Source organism: Lepidochelys olivacea, assembly GCF_965140295.1.
Source record: "Lepidochelys olivacea isolate rLepOli2 genome assembly, chromosome: 13".
NCBI lineage: Eukaryota > Metazoa > Chordata > Testudines > Cheloniidae > Lepidochelys > Lepidochelys olivacea.
In genome coordinates this window covers 39,373,905-39,379,435 of record NC_140423.1, presented here as the reverse complement: position 1 = coordinate 39,379,435, position 5,531 = coordinate 39,373,905, and the positions used below count along the sequence as shown (strand labels likewise).

Genomic DNA, 5,531 nt, shown 5'->3' with positions numbered 1-5,531 from the left:
GCGAAAGGGCGAGTCATTGTGTCACGAGACAATCCCAACAACCCTCTGTGTTTACAAAGGAGCAGCAGGAGACAGGAAGACACCGCCCGGTATCACTGTGTGAGAGACTAGACCACAGTGACAAAGCCCATCACCAAAACCAACAATGGGTTAACATCGTGTTTGGTTCTTAACCTGGCCAAATTTAAGAAAAGACAGGAATCAACTGCAATTGCCAACACAAAGGCACTGATCTGTGCTCACTTCTTGTTTACAGAATAGAGTAGATGAAATATATAGATTTAGACTGAACCGCCGGAGTATTTTACAACATTGTTTTATGTTGCATGTTCCGTTATTACTTGCAGGAGCCATTGGTCTGACGCTACCATGTCAGAAAATATAAGCAGTAAGGAAGCACGTAAAGTTGAGTGACAAACGCCCCTGAGGAATGTTATCATTGTTGAAGACAACTAATCTAATCTACCTGACTAGCGGTCTGTCATTTTAAGGGACTGAGATCTCTTTTTATTCTTATTGCTCTAACAGCGGGTCTTCCTCCTTGTCCTGGATCCCCAGAGGCAGCAAGTGGGATCTTTTGGTGAAGGAGTTCCTGGGCCTGGCTACACTTGCAGATGTCGAGCGCTTTGAGTTAAACCCGCCTTCGGAGAGCGTAGGAGGGAAAGCGCTGCCGTGTGTTCACACTGTCACCTGCAAGCACGCTGGCGTGGCCACATTTGCGGCACTTGCAGTGGCATTGGGCCTGGTGCATTATGGGCAGCTATCCCAGCATGCAAGTGACTGCAACGTGCTTTTCAAATGGGGAGGGTGGGGTGGAGTGTGACAGGGACTGTGTTGTATGTATGTGGGGGGAGAGAGAGTGGGTTTTTTGGGGGGCAGAGAGCAAGTCAGCATGCTGTCTTGTAAATTCAGACAGCAGCAGACCCTGCCTCTCTCTCTCACACAGCATTCCATACTAATGGTTGCTTTGTCTCGGAGCAGATAAACAGCCAGCTGTCAGAAACGGAGTTTTCAAAGGGCACATCTGCATTCCTACAGCTGATTCCAAACAATGACCAGAGTGGCCACTTGACTTAAGGGGATTATGGGATGTTTCCAGAGTCTGATCAGAGCCCAGGAAGCAACACCTCATTCACACTGATGCCCAGGCATTTCAGCCAAGGCACAGCAGGAGTTAATCTTCTCGTGGAGGTGGAGAACCAGGAGCGCTGTAGCCTTGGAGTCAGAGCACTCTATAAGCCTTGCCAAGTGTGGACAAGCTGGGGCGCCGGGGGCTGCTTTAATGCGCTCTAACCCCCAAGTGTAGCCAAGCCCACCTGTTCCTTATAAAGAGGGGGATATGCTAATGGGGTGACCATTTACTATTTATATCTGTCTTTCTCTTTGCCCAGGCTGCAGCTGGATTCACAATCAGCAGCCCCCTGGATCTGTGCAGTGACCAGCCAATCCCCTGAGAACTTTCCCCTTCAACACCTGGGAAAATGAAACTTTGGCTCCATTCGTTTCTTTTGTAGCAGTCTCGAAAGATATTTTCTTTTACTAGTTTCTCTATAGATAGATGGGGATATAGTATTCTTTCCAAACTATTTTGATATGATTCTTAACATGACTTTATTCCCAGGTGCCCGGTCCCAGGTCCAGCTAGTGGAGTCCGGAGCGGATGTGAAAACACCAGGGGACTCTCTCCGCCTCTCCTGCAAAGCCTTCGGGTTCACCTTCAGCAGTTATCTCATGGACTGGATCCGTCTGGCCCCCAGGAGGGGGCGGGACTTGCTGGCTAGAGCTGCTGCCCAGGGCAGCGCCAACTATGCTGATTCCATGAAAGGGCGATTCTCCATCTCCAGAGACAACGCCAACAGCCTGGTGCATTTGCAAATGAGCAGCCTGAGAGTGGAGGACACCGGCCTGTATCCCTGTGTCAGAGACACACAGCCAGGGACCTAGGACAAAACCGAGCGCTGTAGCCACGGTCTGGAGTTGGCTGGTTGGGGAGCTCAGGGTTTGCAAAACTGTGAAAATCTGAGGAAAGACTTAGATGACATTTAAGCACCAGACCCGCCCCACTGGGGGCACTGGCTTTGTCAATAAAGTAGGGAGCCCGGTGGCTTTGAGTCACATAAGGGTCTAAGGGTCGTTATTATAACACCAGCCTAGAGGTGCCTGGCTCCCAATGGAATTTACAGCCTCGAATTAGGCACCCTGACTCTCAGCCCCACTGTGCCTGAGCCAGAAACTGGACTTCAACAAAGTCCATCTTCTACCTCCCAGGGGAGGGCCCAGCCACTGGGCTTGAAGGTTTCCTGGGGGACTCCTCTCCAAAGAGCTGCGGTTGAAGTTCTTCTACTTGCTTCAGAATGCAAAGAGTCTTTGTGAGGAGAGAGCAAGACAGAGTGTGAATAAGAATGACTGTATAGCCCGGTGACCAGGGCGCTCTTCTGGGATCAAGGGAGGCCCATCTTCAGGTCTCTGTGCTCTAAGGGTTATTTGAATGCTCGATTAGCAGGTTTCAGGCCAGTGTGGTTATTAGAACACTGGGCGGGCTGGGCCTCGGGGAACCTGGCTTTTCTTCTAACAGCCAACAGACCTCGGGCAAATCAGTTTCCTTCTCTCTGCCTCAGTTTATCCACCTCGAAAAAGGGGACACGAAAGCTCGCCGTCCGTTCCCAAATCTCCGTTACAGAGCTGAGTATTTCTGTCACCCAAGGGTGTAATCACTTCTGGGCTGTATTTCACAGACTGGATACATTCAGTGCTTCAGATTACTTTGAACATGCTTCTATTCCCTCAAGGTCTCACACCGTATCATGGCATCTCCCAAAGCCCGGGACAAGGGACCTCAGCGAGAAATGCAATCCCAGCCCCTGGGACTCCATTGTAAGAGCACGGATATGCAAGTCGAGTAATTGTATTCCCTGCTTAAAGCCCTTTGGGTTGGGAACCTGCAGCTCCCGGTGTCTGCAGCGATCGGCCCAACCCTCTAGAGAACTTTTCCCAGCAAACACATTTGATGTTTTGGCTGCATTTCCTTTTCACTGTGGCAGCTTTCCGAGGTGTGTATTTCTTCGGGGGGAAATGGAGATACCCTTGTTTTGAAATAACGTATGGCAATATTGGAATCAGAGCTGTGATCAGTAGCAATCTTAAGAGAAGTATCAATCAGGTTAGCAGCAGCACAGTCATCTGGATTCCCCATGTGCTTTTACATCTCCGGGGCTGAGGCTCAGGATCCGCTGTTGGAGTCCGGAGATGGAGACATTAAGAAGCCCGGACAATCTCTGCGCTCACCTGTACAGGCTCCGGCTTTGATTTCAGCCAGGCCGGGATGCACTGGGTCCGACAAGCTCCCGGGAAGGGAGTGGAGTAGGTCTCCATGATTTTCTTCGATGGGGTAAGGAATATCACGCCACTTCTGTCAAAGGATGATTCACCACCTCCAGGGACAACTCCCCAAATCTGGCCGATTTAGACATGAGCAGCCTGAAACCAGAGGACACGACCTGGTTACTGTGCAGCGTCCCAGTGAGTGAAACCCGGTCTGAGCTGAGACAAAAACCCATCCCCTGCAATGCCATGAGGCTCTTGCTCTCGGTGGCACTGAAGGTCTGCAAGTTACAATGAGCCCAGCGAGGACAAAGGGAAGTAAACAAAGAAATCAGGGGGTTCATGTCATGTTCTTTCCCACAGGGAGTTGCCCAGCAGGCCAGATAAGAATCCAGATGTTTAATCACAGATGTTAATAGGTTTATAAAGACTCCTTCCACCTCCCCTCCCCCTCCCCAAAATACATTGTCTTTGCCCTCCTCTCCAAAAAAGGACAAATCCTGTGATGTTCTGGCTCTGTGTAGCATCCTCCCTCCTATGACCTACAGACACGGCGCCCTCCTTTGTGTAACCTTTGCAGTGACTGACAGCACCGCTGGGGGGACAGTCAGACAGAGAGACCTGACTCTGTTGGGTCTTAGAATGAAGTCAGGGCCAAATGCTCCGACTCGCATTTGTGCAAAAGGAATGGGAATGGGAGTGTGAATCGGAATGGAAGAGGAATATCCATGGGAACAGAAATGGGACGGTGAGCATGAAAGAGAATAGGAAGGTGAGTGTGACTGGAAGTGGAAATGGGAGTGTGTGAGTGAACAGGAAGGGGATGTAAAAAGGAATGGGAGTGTTCATGGGAATGGGAATAGAAATACCTGTTTCAGCGTGAATGGTTACAGGGATCTGAATGTAAGTGGGAACGGAAATATTTTACTATTAAGTAGTAGCAGTAGTCGAATGTCTGAATATTACATCATACAAAATCTAAGACATAAAAAGGAGAAGGCTTCTGCCTGCACTTCATTGCTTATTAATAATTAACTAAGTAGATGATTATGCTGATGATGATTAGGGGGGAGGGAGTTGGTGGTGGTTGCGATCCTAGCGCCTGGGGTCTCCAATCATAGTCTAGGATCCCCTATTCCTAGGCACAGTACGAACACAGACCATAACACCTCTCTCTACCCCGCGGAGTTTACAATTCGAGCATAAATGGGAAGTGGAGTGTGAATGGGAGTGGGAGTGTGAACACGGATATAAATATCAGCCGGGCATAATAATCTTCCTCCATTGTCTACTGAATCCTCCCTCTACTCCCTCCCTAAAGCAAAACTCCCAGACACGCCTCTCTAGGCACACAAATGTCAGGGAGGCTCCTCTGCAAAACCTTAACTCTGTCTTCAGACCCCCACCCCCAGCTTCTCCCACCCGCACACACAGCCGGGCCCCCAGACCTGGTCCAAAGTGCATCATTTCAATGCAGCCGGTCACTGCTGGGAAGGGAAAGGGGCTTCCCTCCCAAATCCCTCCCAGTGGCAGGGGAAATCTTCTGTCTCCAGGGGGTGGCCCAGCCCTATGGATCCCCCAGACACTGACTCCCCAGACCGGACATTGCATGGCCCCTTTGCGTGTGCAACGGGGCTCCAGAGCTGAGTCCCCCCAATCCCCAATATCACCTCAGAATAGCCAGACCCTCAGTTCCCGTGTGAGGAAATACAGTCCCTGCAGGGAGCTGTTCATTCCTCTCAGGGGTCCGAAAGTCTAATGAGGATCCCAGCGCCCTGCGCCCGGCGCTGCACAGACACAGAGGACTGGACAGTCTGACCCCTGCAGCAGGAGCCCAAGGGCGAGTCAATCCGATCACTGACAGCAGGAGTGTGTGTCTCTTATAAAGCGGGGCATGCAAATGAGGGAGACAGTTTCCTGCTTAAATCTGAGCCTCCCTCTGCCCAGGCTGCACCCGGAGACACAATCCGCAGCCCCCTGGGTCTGTGCAGTGACCAGCCAGTCCCCTGAGAACTTTCCCCTCCAGCACCCGGGAAAATGGGATTTTTGCTCCTTGTCATTGTCGCTGTAGCAGCTCTGGAAGGTATTTTCCTCCTCTGAAGACCTGGCCGAGTTAGAAGAATATTGTGTTACCGCTGTTCTTATACCGACATTAATGGCCTGTCTTTATTCCCAGGTGTCCGGTCCCAGACGCTGGTGGAGTCCGGAGG

The 5,531-nt window shown here is 50.8% G+C and overlaps 1 pseudogene across 1 annotated transcript; it reads left to right on the top strand.

The window, feature by feature from the left end:
* The first annotated feature begins 369 nt into the window (after positions 1–369).
* On the top strand, positions 370–1,944 carry LOC311529942 (Ig heavy chain V region 914 pseudogene; annotated as a pseudogene). Its single transcript has 2 exons — positions 370–400; positions 1,622–1,944. The product of its transcript is annotated as an Ig heavy chain V region 914 pseudogene (transcript).
* Positions 1,945–5,531: the final 3,587 nt, after the last annotated feature.